At 47.4% G+C, this 14,568-nt stretch overlaps 1 protein-coding gene across 6 annotated transcripts in view; it reads right to left on the minus strand.

The window, feature by feature from the left end:
* Positions 1-14,568, minus strand: part of FAM168A (family with sequence similarity 168 member A) — a 165,989-nt gene that overhangs the window by 34,723 nt on the left and 116,698 nt on the right. The window contains exon 1 of one of the 6 annotated variants that reach the window (XM_085318079.1): positions 9,753-9,909. The exons of the other annotated variants lie outside the window; for them this stretch is intronic. The gene's annotated coding sequence lies outside the window, so the exon portion shown is untranslated. Of the gene's footprint in view, positions 1-9,752; positions 9,910-14,568 lie in introns of those variants that run through there. 6 annotated transcript variants of the gene reach the window in all.

Genomic DNA, 14,568 nt, shown 5'->3' on the forward strand with positions numbered 1-14,568 from the left:
CCAAGCCCCCGGCCTCCCCAGCCCCGTGGCTCGYGTGTGCTCTGCAGAGTGCACCARCCCCAGCCGGGTTGGACTAGACGATCGGCGGTTGGCTAGATGATCTCCAGAGGTCCCTTCTAACRTCAACCCATCTGCGATTTGTGTACGTGTCTGTGTATCAACCTGAGCCTCCCCCCAAGTGCCTATGCAAGAATTAACGCTACAAAACCTGTCCAGTAATTAAGGATTTCTCTTAAAAAGCTCCCCCCTTTGTGTTTTGCAAGCCATGTTCTCCCCTCACACTGGTATCATCCTCCCCATCTCATCAAGCCCAATTTCCAAAGCAACCTTCCCGCTTTTGCACTGAACATCTCCTACACTCAAGCAAGATCTCCTGGGACRGGAGCAACAGGCAACCCCCGACCGCTCATTACGACGTTACGGGATCGGTGATTATCGCTGGGAAAAAGAAAAGAAAAGAATAAGAAAAGAAAGGTCAAGTGTCCGCGGTGCAAAGCCGGAGCAGATGTTGCTTGCAGGCACCCTTGCCACAAGGCAGATAGCAGGAACGGTGGAAAAGAGGAGTGGGACCGCCGGGAAGAGGGCAGGCGCTCGCTCCCGGAGCGGCTCGCTCTAGCCAAGACGCCGGGCGACAGCTACTTCGCGCACCCTGTCGCCGTACGGGGCGGCGGGAGGCAGCACGTGTCTGCAACGCAGCACGCGGCGCGGCGGAGAGTTACCCTGGATAAAACCTCACCASGTAAAACACCTCGCGCTGCAAGAAGAGCCCGAGCTGGAGATACATTCGGGAAGGCTGAGGGKTTAGGGTTCACAACGTCCTAAACTCGGAGGTTGCGTTTTTAAATGCTAATTAACTTGAAAGTGCCCATATGGTATTTTGGACATTTTGGACTCCRACCAAGCCAGCGAATTGCTCTCAAATACGTTAGCTTCAGACAAACRCAGCGGCAGATGGAGCGCGCCGAATGTCAACACAGCCTGGTTTTGGGTGCTAAAAGGCTTAACGGGTCTCTCGCGCGCATTTGGGCCGGGAGATTAGATGAAATCGCGCCTGGGGGACGCCGAGATACGTAATATTTGAACTGGCAAAACTCCACGGCGGCACGCGAAAAAGGGCTCGAGCAAAAATAAAACCTAAATTCTCCAGCTAAAGCGTGCAAAATTTCTTTTCGAGGAAGGAGGAGGAATACGGTGTTCCCGCAAAGACTGTGTGCCCGGAAATTGTTATTTTTCTCATTCCAGCTGGGAGACGGCTCCTGCCCAGCCAGCAAAAAGCCAGGGAAGAAGAGCAACAGCTTAGAAATCATGTGGCTACACAGCATTGAACGTTCCCCTTCCACCAAATGGATTTTAAAATCTCGTTGCTCAGTGAAGAAGCGGGGAACCGCGCGCTCTCCCTGCGAGCCCTCTCCTCCGACGGCAACTCATCTCAGCAGAGAGGCTCTCCGCCCGCGTGGGCAAAAAAAAGAGCAAGCAAGCAAGCTGCAATGCAAAAGGCTTTTTTTTAAGGTGATTTATCGCCCGGATAAAGGCAGAAGAGGAAGGCGCAGGCAGCTCCTTCCAGCTCACTCGGGCGGGATTGCAGCACCGGACCAGGAGGAAAGCTCCGCGGTGGAATCGGGGCCGCCTGCCCACGTGCGAAACCAGAACGGGTTTTASCAACGCATCCTGTTTCAGGGAGGTTTTGTGACTTTTGCTTTAGCGCCCTTAAAGGATTTGGAGATTTTTATAGCTTGCTCCTAAGCGGTCGCTCCTCAAGGATTAAATCCGGGAGCCGACTCCCAGGCAGAACCGCAGGAGACTTGCAAGCCAGTCCGTAAGCGAAGCCGTCTTCAGCCAAACACTCCCGGCACCGAAAAGAAAGGAGCCAGCAGCTCCCTTCAGGAACAGCAGCGATAACAGTGCAAAAGAGGGGAAAAAAAAAAAAAAAAAAACCCTTCAGAAGTTTGAGGAGCAAAATAAAAATCAGATGTTTCGCATCGGGCTCCTCTCGTACCGCACATTGCTGAGTAGATCAAAAAGGAGGCAATTAGCAGTTTTTGAACTCAAACCAGTAACTTACTGCAGTTTTATCAGCACAACTGGAGGGTTTTTGTACCAGCTTCGTTAGATAAGGAGAGGAAAAGAGCTGTTCACAGGAATCTCCCAGAGAGCATTAAAAATTGCTACAGAAAACAGCCATCAGCAGAAAGCTTCCCTCAATTCATTACACCAGAATATACTTTCCAAGAGATGTTTAGAGGCACTTGAAACTGAAAAAATGGTAGTATATCTGAATAAGTATGAAATTTTCCCACTATTTCTGCAGATTACTTTCTGTGGGAAAGCTCCCTACTCTAGGAAACGTCAGAGACGTGGTTACTTTTATGCACGGAGGCTGCCCGCACCTCGTTTCGGGGAGGACTTGCCCGAACCTTGGGTTTGGGTGCGTTTGCAATGTGGCTGCGTTTAATATCTCATTGCAATGAGGACTCTGCTCTTGGTCTCAGCTTGTAAAGTCCTGTATGTCGTTCATCACGGGCTGCGTAAGGGCAGCGAAACCAGAACTCACCACAGGTTTCCGCTTTGCCTTCTGTGCACGTTAACGTGAATACAGTTGAGAAATGAAGGGCCAGCTGAGGTCCTCCAAATTCAAAAAATAGCTGAAATGTGACAAGTATGTATTTATCCTTGCATTTTTTTTTCAATATCAACATTTCTGGCAGAGTATACAGTCTCTCACAAAAGCTTCCAGCAGGCAACGGTGGCACCCTCTCCGTAGAKCTCCTAAACACCTCCTCCGCCTGCATTGCTGACTCCCACTCCATCACAGCATGCTGSAGACCTGCTGTCATCCACAAAGCCCTTTATAAACCGGCCTGCTTCTGAGAAGGACATGCGTGAACAGCACATATCTTACTGAACAGGGTTATTTTTAAAGCTATATGCAAAGAATATATTTAAATATTATTCTAGAGCCTCAGAGATATAAAATACTACAGCATTTTTCCCTCATCTCCCCAACTTCTTTATGGATATGGTGGCAAAATCCACTAGAATCGAAAAAAAAGCAAAAGCTTCAAGAGTCCTCAAGAGAGAGACTGCCCCAAAGGGACTAAGACAAGTTGCAGGGAGAACCACTTCTACTTGAAGACCGTTTTCTGGTTTGAAGCCATTCTCTGCTTGATATATTTTCAAAGCAACCAGAAATAGAGATTCAAAGGTGTCAAGAAGACAGAATCAAAGGAGACAGTGTCCTTGCAGCCAGCCCATCCTCCCAGTGARGAGACAACCAAAGCAGAACTCCCTTGAGGAGAAGGTCACTATCTCTGGAGCATCTGTGCTCCATACAGGACGCTTTGAGGATCTCTTAGTCATTAAACTTTCCTTTCAGTTTTAAAAGATGTGAGATGCCCACTTAACATCAACCTATCAAAAAATAAATACGCATCCAGCTAGAAATTCCTTTTAGAATGAATAATTTTTACATGGTTGCAAGCTGCATATCAAAAATACCCTCATGCTAGATTATTTCTCCTAGAATTCTTTTTTGACCATAAGTATACAAACTACCTGCTTGTTTTCSAGCAGATTTTTTTAAGGGACATGCTATATGAAAGACACCTTGAATTAGCTTTCTTCTGATTAGCATAGCTAAAATCAGCCTCATAGTGACCAAATGTATTAAGTCAACAAAAAAGAGCCTGCTCCTTAAAACCCAAAGGGACCTTTCGTCATTAAGTTAAACCTCACCAAAAATGATGAACCACTTTAGCAATACAACGTGAAAAACCACGGCAAGAACGAACATCACCTATGGGCCGACGAGCACAAGGAAGGTTTCAGATGATGTGTTTCCATGCACATGATTCACTAAAGAAAGCTCCTGATCAGCAGCCAGATCTCCTGTAGAAGCCTGATTTTATCAGACCGATTTGAGACAAAGTGCCCTTATGAAACACGCTTATGAGGTTTTGCTCCTTCTTTTAAACCCTAGCAAGTGACAACATCAGGTCCCTTGGCAAATGTCCCTCTTGCTCAAATAACCTTTGGGTTCTTTAATAGCCAGTGCCTGCTCAATACTAATGAACTTACATAGATTTGTAAGTGCCAAATCAATAYGTTACGATTAATTTACACTGAGTCATCATCTTGCAATATCTTCTCCTTATGTATCTTCTTCTAGCAAAGAGTCATAGAGAAAACTGCAATGAAATAATAGCTTCATTTTTATAGAATCAGTAAGGTTGGAAGGGACCTCTGGAGGTCATCGAGTCCAACCGCCCTGCTCAAGCAGGGTCACCTACAGCATGTTAGGCAGGGTTGCATCCAGGWGGGCCCTGAATATCTCCAGAGCAGGAGCAACAAGGATCCCCCCTTGCTGAAGCCCGGGCTTGAACCAGGGACCTTTAGATCTTCAGTCTAACTCTCTCCYYGCTGAGCTACTTTGGYAAAACCATAACCTCACCTGCATCCTCATGTCAGTAATGAGTCATACCTAAACATTCATCCCAAAATAAAATAAAATGACATATTCATACYCTGAGATCGATATAGATATAGCCTTAACAGAAGTTATAAGACCTGAGATCTGAAACACAGCAGAAGTTAAGACGAGTCCTACCAGCGCTATTGAAAACAAGGCTTTCTGCCCAGCCGTAAGCTGACACGCTGGCACTACTGAGCTCGTACCACAAGCCAAGCGGCAAAACGATTCATTTGCAAATAGCGAAGAAATTGAGAACTATACCAAGAACGGGAACACCCACCTTCAGAGCTCCCCTTCGATTATAACAAGCTCACGAGAATTCTTTGAGAACTCTGGTAGTTTTTAATTGTACATGGGAAGTATCGAAGTGAATGTGTTTCACTCGAGGAATTTCATCTCCAAACCGCACTGTTTTCAAGAAGCCTTCACTGTCTCAAGGGAACCGCTCGTGAACTCAAAAGTTACTTATATTCTCTTAAAATAGCTCAGTTGAAAGCAAGTGTTGGGGTCAGCAGAATTACATATAGAATAATTAGGAAATYCATAATCCAGTTTCTCTCATGGAAAAGCAATAGCAATGCTTTCACAATACTCAGAAAGATGCAAGAGAAAAATTATGGGGAAACACTGACTAAATTACTACTACATAAATCTCAGGGCAGGACAAGTCATAGCAAAACATATTTCTACATTTAGACAARAGATCAGCATTCGGTCACGCATTCTCATCTCCCTCTGCCCCGTGGTTTCACACAAAATGAAACTGCAGTTCTGGCTTCAGCACCAGTTTGTGTCTTGCCCCAGATTGGAGTTTACACCTCTCTCCTTTATTTTGTACATCAGAGTCGGGTCACCTTCTTTTCTGATCCAGGTGTTTTGTGACTGCAGCCATGGAGCTTCCCCATCACATCCTTCTCAAGGATGTGCTTGGCTTTGAGCAGATGTTTTCCACCTTAGARGCATAGCAGAGGACAGCTGTTTGGCTCTGTATGGTGGCCACCAACTACCATACACAGTCGTCCTCTGTCTCTGGTCACCTCTTCTGTCCCAGTCCCTGTTTGCAACGTGCCAGGCAAGGCCTGCAGCTCAAGTGGCCTCATCTTCATGTCATTAAGTTCCATCATGCCAACTGGAAAATGGAGGCAGGAAAGATCAYGGAAGCAAGAGGTGAGGCAGGACCTACTGGAGGTGCAGTCACRCAAAAGCATCTCAACTGCAGACAAGACAGTGCAACTGCTTGCCTTGTCCAGGATAAAAGATCCTTGGGAATCAACTTTTTGTCCAGTTTCACTGGCAGCTGGCACTACAGCCTCYTCCTTTTGCAAAAAAGAGCGTGTTTTTAACTCTTCATGGCTCCACTGCCCTTTCACAGCCCTCTTAAATGCATGGTCCAATTTCCTCTGCATACTACTCTCCTTACTTGAATACTCAGGTCCTCTTTTTGTTTTACTTTCACGGAAATTAAGCTTGAAGAGGGACCTCAYAGCATTTCGACCAGTGCACGCTGGAGATGGGCAAGGTAATAAATAACGCCCTGCCTGGCATGGGGACCGTTAATTCCATGAGTGGTTCTGGGAAAGTCCAAAGGAGAACTCAAAGCCTGCTTGTAATGCACAAGGGGAAGAAGACAGAGAGTTGTCACAACCATATTTGGTGAAAGTCCAAAACCTACATCCTTAGTGAATGAATTGAGAAAAAAAAATGAAGACAGGAAAATGGGAGAAATTTTGCATTAACCACAGAATCACAGAATGCTTGAGGTTGGAAGGGATCAACTTCTCTGCTCAAGCAGGGTCACCTAAAGCATGTGGCCCAGGACCATGTCCAGATGGTTTCTGAATATATCCCTCAATGGAGATATGGTGTCTGACGGTACAGTGCCTTCTCAGAGATAACAGAAGGGCATCTTTCGGAGTTATCTGCCACCCTCAACCACAGACAGTTGACATTTGCTTCCTACTAGGTCTCTGGAAAGTGGAGAAGTTCTTGCACATCCTGAGAAGGAATGGAGAATGAAAAGACTACCCATCATCTCAGGAGACATCCCTAGGGCCAGCTATGTAATTCTCTCTTCGTCAAACGCTCCACAAGAGCCAACTACACTCTCAGCTTTTCCACTGTTCTTCCACTAGGAGGAGAGGCTGAGGGATAGTGCTGAACAAAGTCCCATGAGTCCTTCTGCTCCCCACTGAACCGAAGTTTCTTTTAGCTCTGCCAGAGCTTGGCATTTTCCAGGGATATCAAGTGGACCAAGAAATCCCACTAGTTGCAGGTAATCCATTCACTGTGCTGTAGTTTACACGTCCCATCATATATGGGCAAAGGAGTTACAGAAGTGGCATTAACTGTAATTTAAAATCCTCCATCTGAGAATAAAGAGAATTGGAAATAAAGATTAGCACTTCTTTTTCTCCAAAAAAAGTGTTTCTTGAAACCAGAATACYCTTTCTCACCATTGCTTACTCTGGAGATTTGTTTCTCAGGATGATAAAAACGGTGCTCAGGAAACAGTTCTGTGAAGTGCGGTCGCCGGCAGAAGACCGTTGCCATCAGGGGTGAATGAAGCCTGCAGCCGAACGAGCCGCAGGGAGCTCCTCCCGCCTGCAGACTCCATCAGCGTTTGGATTTCCAGAGCTTGCTGGGCACGTCTTCCCACCGGGGTGGCTGCGGCCTCGAAACACCGCATGGGAAATCGAGAGGTGAAAAGAGCTATCTGCCTGCCGATCTCAGTTGTATGTATTTGTGGGTTTTTGCCAACGCTCCACTGCTTCCCTACGTTGTCCAATCCAGTTTTAAACAGCCAAAATTCACACTAGCACCTTTTCTGGAGACAGGTCCACAGGGCTCAGCCCACCAGGTCGCTTTTCTCTCCTGCTGCGCTGCCTACCACGCTTCCACCGCGTTTCTTCTTTTGGACGGCGCTTCACTTGCCAGCATCCAGCCGTTTCTGCTCCCGTTTAGCTGTGACTTAGCTAAGGAAGCTCTGCTCCATCTCCACTCTCCGTCAGTTTTCAGTATTTTTGTTGGCACTGAGGCTGCGGGAGCGGAGCTGGTGCCCTTGGAGGAATCCCAGTAGCTCTGCACAGGGACGCAGAGGGTCTTTGGCCGCTCTAAGCTCTTTGGGAGCTGCCGTATCACACGCTCCCATACAAATTATCCCACTCTTTTCCACCGTTCTTACCAGTATTGTTGCACGTTAGCCGTTGACATAAAGACCTGCACACCCAGGGCTGCAGCACAAGCCGGTGTGAGGAGGATCACTCATACTCCAAGGAGTTTCCAAATGGAAAGACGTGCRTGTGCTTTAGCTCACTCATCGCTTCCAGCCCCTCCACCTCGAGCAGCCAGGCGCAGCCTGCAGGTGCTCTACCGGCCCGGGTGGGTCGAGCGATTCCCACGCGGTTAAATCAATTTACAGAGGGCCTGGAGAGGCTGGGGGACGACTGCAGACAACGCATGCACCCGCCATGCGGACTGATGTGCTTCGCGCCTGCTCTTGAGCCACAGCAAGTGTATTCGAGCGGYGAAACAATGCCAAAAAAACCTGGAAAAATCAGCTCTTCCCAACGGATCCAGCATAGCCAATAAAATGCAAAGTCCCACTGCAATATGGTTTCAAGGCAGTGGAGCCCTGTAAAGACATCTAAAGCCCCTCAACTGGCTGACTTGCAAATGTCATGGAGAAGAGATGACCTGAAGCCAGTTCATCACTGTCACAGCTCCGGCTGAATAAGTTTTAACTTTTCCTCTAAGCAACCTCCTGCTTAAGTACAATAAAAGATGCATGAAGACAACCATTGCTTTTTACAGGAGGTTTTCTTCCCATCAAAAATAAACACGTAACACCTTAAGAGTTTTAATCTCAAATAGATTTCCAAAGGGCTCCACTTGCTATCAGTCATGATTAAAGATGCTTTTAATAAGTCAAAATAGGAAATGAAGCTTTATAGCAGGATATCTTGTGCAAAAGGAGAAGATTTTTATTCCAGCTAACCTAAATTATGAGGCTAATTTGGAAAGCCGGTTTTCTTCTTTTAGAATAAATTGCCTTTCATTTGATTAGGGCAAGAAAAACACAGCACAGGCTGTAAGATAGAGGATGCAGAGATATAATAAGATAGTGGAGGCAGAGATACRACTGCTTAGAACAGATCAAATTCTTGTGTTTACCAGTTTCTCGTGTTACTTGGTTCCAGGTAAACCCAACCTCCAGCATGCGAGGGACAGGGAAMGGTGAGGTGCGGTCATGCCAACCCCAGGACCTCTGTCCAGACCCTGCCGCTGGCTGGCAGCAACGAATCAGATGTTCTCCCGCCCCGAAAACATTACCGCCAATTTGTGGCACGGTGGGGGGAACCGACAGAACGGGCTCTCAAAGYGTTGCGTGAAACCACCAGAAGAACYGCAAGTCACTGGAGGAATTTATTCGAAGAAGTACACTTTGCTCTTTCAAAGGCAAGAGCCCTCTGGGGTCCACCAGWCAGGTTTGAYGAYAGCGCTCTCTTGGACTGGTCAGATGGAAACAAGCAGTTTCTGCAACACCTCTACTGAACAGCACAAGCACATCAGGAAAAGAATTATCGCATATAGGATATTGCACGTTCCAGAGACTACCTATAAATGTTCACTAAAGTAATTCAAAGGGTTCAATAATTACGAAGTAGTATCTGCAGTGCCTTGGCATCTTCTGTGCTGTATGAGATACAGGATAAATTCAGTGTATAATCTCCAGTAACCTAAAAAACCGGAGGAGGCTAAAATACATTTATGACAATAGCCACAGAGGCGCTTCTGTCTTGCACGGACACCGGACAACAACACAATCCTGAGAAGATGCATCTCACATGCCCGGAGCCCATTCCGCAATAACCACACGGATACTTATTCCTTTGTACCTCCAAGTTTACAGCTTCCTAGAGGGCCTCCCACACTCTGCCTTTGCTCTCTCTTCCACGTCTAAGCCTTTATCTTGGATAACCTAATCTAAAAATGCAAATGTAAATACYATCTCCGTGCAGGTTATTGCACACCTACCTTTCCAGCTATGAGCTGTTGACACAGCACCTTGAATGTACTCAGARGGTTGGCCACGTGATGGATGATCTGGCCAAGGAGGTAGACATAGCTCCACCTCCACCAAAGCCATTCTCASCACTTGCTCTGCCCGTTACTCCGGACATCACCAAGAGCCTCCCCGGAGCTAGGACAGCTCTCTCGCGCCCAGACTACGCCCAAGACTTCCAGGTTCGCCTTGCTGAGACCCCTGAAGCACAGCCTTTCTCACCTCGCTACGTAGCTACACGTCTCATCCGGCGTCTCAACTGCCGCAGTCCCTTTTTCTCYCAATTTGACGACCGCAGCCTCACCCTGCCTAGACGCACCGGACCGCCGCCGCACGGTCCATTTGCTTAGCTCGTCATTAAGGCCAATGAACAGCTCTCGCTGCAGACGCAGCTATTAATAGTCGCTCGTCCACTGACGTGCACCTCTCCGACTGCAAATTCACAGCCGGTCCTTGCCCTCCTTCAAATCTCTCTTCCCGTCGCAGACAACCCTGTCATTCTGCTGAAAAGCCCGCATTTTCATTTTTGAATATTAAAGGCTTTTGTGTCCTAGCCTTCAAAAGAGAAGGAGCCAGCAAGGAACAAACAGTTTGAGCTCTGAGTATTTCCCCGTTCGGCTCACAAAAAGCAGAGAGGTGATATTCCTCCCCCCTCTTGATTCTTGCCTGCAAATTTTAATTGCTTTTCTGACATCTACAGAACGTAATCTTCTTTCCTTGTTGTTACTAGGATTAGGGCAGTGCAGAGGTAAAGCTATTTTTGATTAATATGGAAATCAGAAATTACTTTCAAGAGAAAACGGGGGACTGTTGCTAATACTACTTTATCTTTGGGGAATTATAAACCTAAAGAGTAACAAGAGCGAGCTTGCGGATCACTCAGGCTACCAAGCTCGGCAAAATATGCTTCAAATATCTAAAAATCTATTCTGAGGGAAAGATGAGATTAACATACCTAAGAAAGGGTTTGAGCTGAAGACAAAGAGTTCAACTTCCACAGAATCGCAAACACCAGTTTATCTAGAAAAGGCAGTGAGACCATATGGTGCCAGGATAACACCCAAAGTTAAACGGCTAAATTTATTCCCAGTTTAAACCTTTCCTTGCTGATGCTCAAATCTTCCCAACACCCTCCAGCTGAATTTCCAATGCGTGAAAATTTGAGCAACCTGGTGGCATCCAYCTCCTGCTGGCTGTGTGATCCGAAGCCTTTGGAGATAAATACCAGGCTATTTTGGACGAAGAATCTTAGGTTACTTCCAAATCACCTCTGCTACTGAAGGGTCTTTCTTTTTTTAACCTATATTATCTGAGCTCTTCTACTACTTTGTGGATTATTTGCCAGAGTGGCGATACCCGGGAATAAAAGCTTGGCTCAAGTCTGGGGTCTTGTGACAGCTCCTCAGCTGCCGCTGCCAACTCTCGGAGCCCGCTCGCTCTGTGCGGGATGACTCACCTAGACTCTCCAGTACAGGGATTTTCCCTGTTTCCCAGCCTACACGTGCTTCAGCGAGCAAGAAAACGGGGAGACGAAAAGCCATCGCTGCCGACCGCGGTTAGAGAGCAGCGATGACGGCTGAAAACGATGTCGGTGCTTCCGTCCTGCTGCCTAGAGCGAGGGCAGCGWCTGCAAGAGACGGGCGATGATTTAGAAGGAGGGAAAAGCTATATCCTGGCAGGCCTAAACCTGGGAAATTTTAACTCGGTTTCTCTCTGAAGTACTTAGGAAGCCCTGTTCTGACAGCGCCGTAGCTGCACACCGAATAATGGGAAGCCTGTGGAAGAGGAACCATATATTGTACTAAATTTTTTAATGTTATCGTTGGGTGCAGGAGATTAATGGATTTTTCAGATGGAATTGGAGTGCTTCAGCGAAGCCTGGAAACAAAGGCACTTACTACGGCTACCAGAGAGGAGTAAAAAGGAGACAAGTGTATTTTATCTTGAAAGCCCTCCGACACTTTCAAACAGATACAGGAATCAAATGGCTCYGTGCAAAGACAGAAAGCCCCCAAGGACTGCGTGGGCCAAGCCGGCGTGTTTTAAAATGACAAGATGTGGGAGCAGGCTRTTCAGTATAAAGACACGCAAAGGCTGGAGCACAAGGCCTGGTAGCATTAAAAATTGATTTAGATGTGGGAAACATGGAAATTGCTCTTGCAAAGTCAGAGGATCAGCTGTGCGTGCTGGAGAAAAACAAAACACATACCGACATCTTCACGTTCCCTGGGTAGCCGGTTGTACCGTGGTTGCGTGTATTTGCTCTGTTTGCTCTAGAGCCTTTAGAGGGATTGCACTCAGGCAGGCAGGAGCTTCTGCTGTGCAAAAGAAAACGGGAGACGTTCTTCACAAACAGCTTAAATCTACTTACACTGCTGAGCAACACGACAATTATCCCTGGACAGAGCCCTTCCCAAAGGTGTAACACATTTCTCACTGTTGCCTTGCAGGACCACATTGCAACAGACGGCTTTGCAGGATGGTGGATTTTGKTTTTTCTTTTTTGTTTGTTTTTATTTTTTTTTTGGCTTTTGGATTTATCTACAGACACATCCTTTTCATAAAACATAATCTTCACTTGACTCTTCATTAATTCTCTTAATTTCCAGCACAGCTTCGCTTCCTGAAATCTCTCTTGGGAATACGGATGATATAATTTCTTTTTCTTTCTTTTCTTTCTTTTTTTTTTTTAGCAGCTAGATATAGCAACATTTCCTGCTGCTAGGTGTCTCTGGTCCTGCCAGGATGGATTAACAAGGGTTACCAAAGCCATGTTTGGGTAGGAAAAGGCTTAAGAGCATTGCCTCCACGTTCTATTAAAAACGCCGCGGGAACCCGGTAACATTTTCCTGTTGGTCTCAGCTGCTTGACAAATGGGGAGCTCATCCATTCCTTCTGCAGAAGAGGAGACATCGTGAGGAAGGGGAATTAATTTCCTCTCCGCGCCACGGAGATAAACACGGTAGTTAACTTTTCAAAGGCATTAAGGTCATGTTGCTTTACTTCCCCTGGATACTCCCTGAGCCGAAGGAAGGGAGACAGGCGAAAGCGGAGCTCTGCAGGCAAATTCCTACAGCTCTCGTGCTCCAACAGCGATGCTACGTACAGCATATATATACTGACAACGATAAAAGACATCCGAATGCACACAGCTCTGAACGATTCCTGATGAACAGCCTTCAGCACGCCACGAGCCAGGGAAAAAGCCTTAACCTGTCTCGGAAAGAGGAACGATACGTCTCGTTCCCAGCACTTCACTTAGCGTCTTGCTTGCCGAAGCCTGGTTATACCCAGGAAAGGCAGCTATGAATGAACAGGATCTGAGCAACCCCACATAACAGGGTAAGACTTAAAAATAACACGCCAAAAGTAATGAACAGATTGGGCATTCGTCAGGCTCTCAGTAACGAGCAAAACCAGACTGCAAACCTGAATTCAGGTCAGGGATAAAATTAACGCACAGCACACTCCGAATCACCCGCTCGAAGCCTCGCCGCCGAGTCCTCCTTCCCGGTCGCTCGCCTCTTCCCCTGGTCTTGCTCTGCCTCGTTAAACTCGTCTCTCTTGCTTTTAGGGCCCTGTGTCACTTCACCTATGCCACGACTTGAGTCGCGCTTGATSCAAGCGAGACCTCCTGCCGTGCTCTCCCGCTCCAACCCACGCTCGCAGCCAAGCTTTCAAACCCCTTCTAGAGAGCTATTTTTGGAGAGGCCCCAAACGAGCAGCGATTACATCCAGGGACAGGGAAAAACCTGCGKGAAGAGAACAGGATGGAAGGCTAGCAAGACAAGGACCGTCGCGGCGCGGCAGCACCTCGCCTCGGCCGGCCGGCGCCTGGCGCCCTGCTCCTGGCGCCTGCAGCCCTGGCGTCGCAGCAGGTCCGTCGCGTTAACTGCGATATCTCCGCTGCGTTAACTGCAATATCTTTTTTCTGTATTGAAGGATAAACTAAGAGCTTTAAAACTGCAGGGCGTCTCCAAGCGAGGAGAGACCACCACACCTCCCAAGAGCAGCGAGCAGACTCCCAGGTGAGCCAGGGCTCTTTGGCTTCACAAGTACTTCCCYGCTGATCGCCAAACCTGGAGTAGACACTTGTTTTAACCTGTAGTTTTTCCGCAAGGAGCAAAGGTAACAAGCAGCCTCACARATCAGCAGGTGGAGAGAGCCAGCAAGACGAGCCGGCAGCAGCGAGCCGATCCAGACGCACCCTTTCCGTTCGCATCGTGGCAAYGCCGAACGCTCGGTCGCGTGATTGAGGACGTCTCCCGGCAGTCTGCTGCGGCACAAGTTATACATCCCCAGGAGAAGCAGAACGGCCAGGAACCCTTTCCTGTTTCGTGGCCAGCACCTTCAGACACGCGCATGCTGAAGCCAGCAAGACTCACAGCTGTCCATTCCAGCAAAGCACCGCGTCGCCCTGCACTCTAGGACACCATGAAGTGCACCAGGGTGTTTCGCAAACGCTGAAGAACAGCATTTTAACTGAACGCCACCTTTACTTAGCAAAAAATTCCCTTACGCTAACTTTGGTGGTGTGAAAAGACTGGAAAAAAAACACAACTTGGAAAACGTTAGTAGGAAGCAAGAATAAGAATAAAAACATAATAGGCCAATCCTGAAGACAGCGCTCGACACCAGCAGCTCCTCTGTGCCTCCAGAGGAAGTCTCAATGCCCTTGTTTCACACTGTTTCGTACAATTTAACTAGTCTGTGACCTTAAAGGGCTTTGAAGCTTCTGGGTAATCCAGCTGTGATGCGATTTCATATTCCTTGATGAAACATTTGAAGCTGCTGTTCGGTTTGCAGATGGATCCTTTTATACATCGGTGTGCAAGGCAGAAACTCTGGGGTTTTTTCAAGATGAAGGGCACCCAGTGGACATCAGGCAGAGGCCACGCAAGCTTAGAAATAATTGTGCTGCAAAAAGCAGAGAAAGAGCTGACTACAAAAGCTATTTCTCCAACGGCTATTTCTCCCTCAATCKTGAGATGTCAGTATGCTGACTTTGCGGCACGGTGGACAGCCAGAGCCCGAATCT

The sequence above is a fragment of the Rhea americana genome, unplaced genomic scaffold (assembly GCF_003343005.1).
Source record: "Rhea americana isolate MKP2758 unplaced genomic scaffold, rheAme1 scaffold_516, whole genome shotgun sequence".
NCBI classification, from domain to species: Eukaryota; Metazoa; Chordata; class Aves; order Rheiformes; family Rheidae; genus Rhea; species Rhea americana.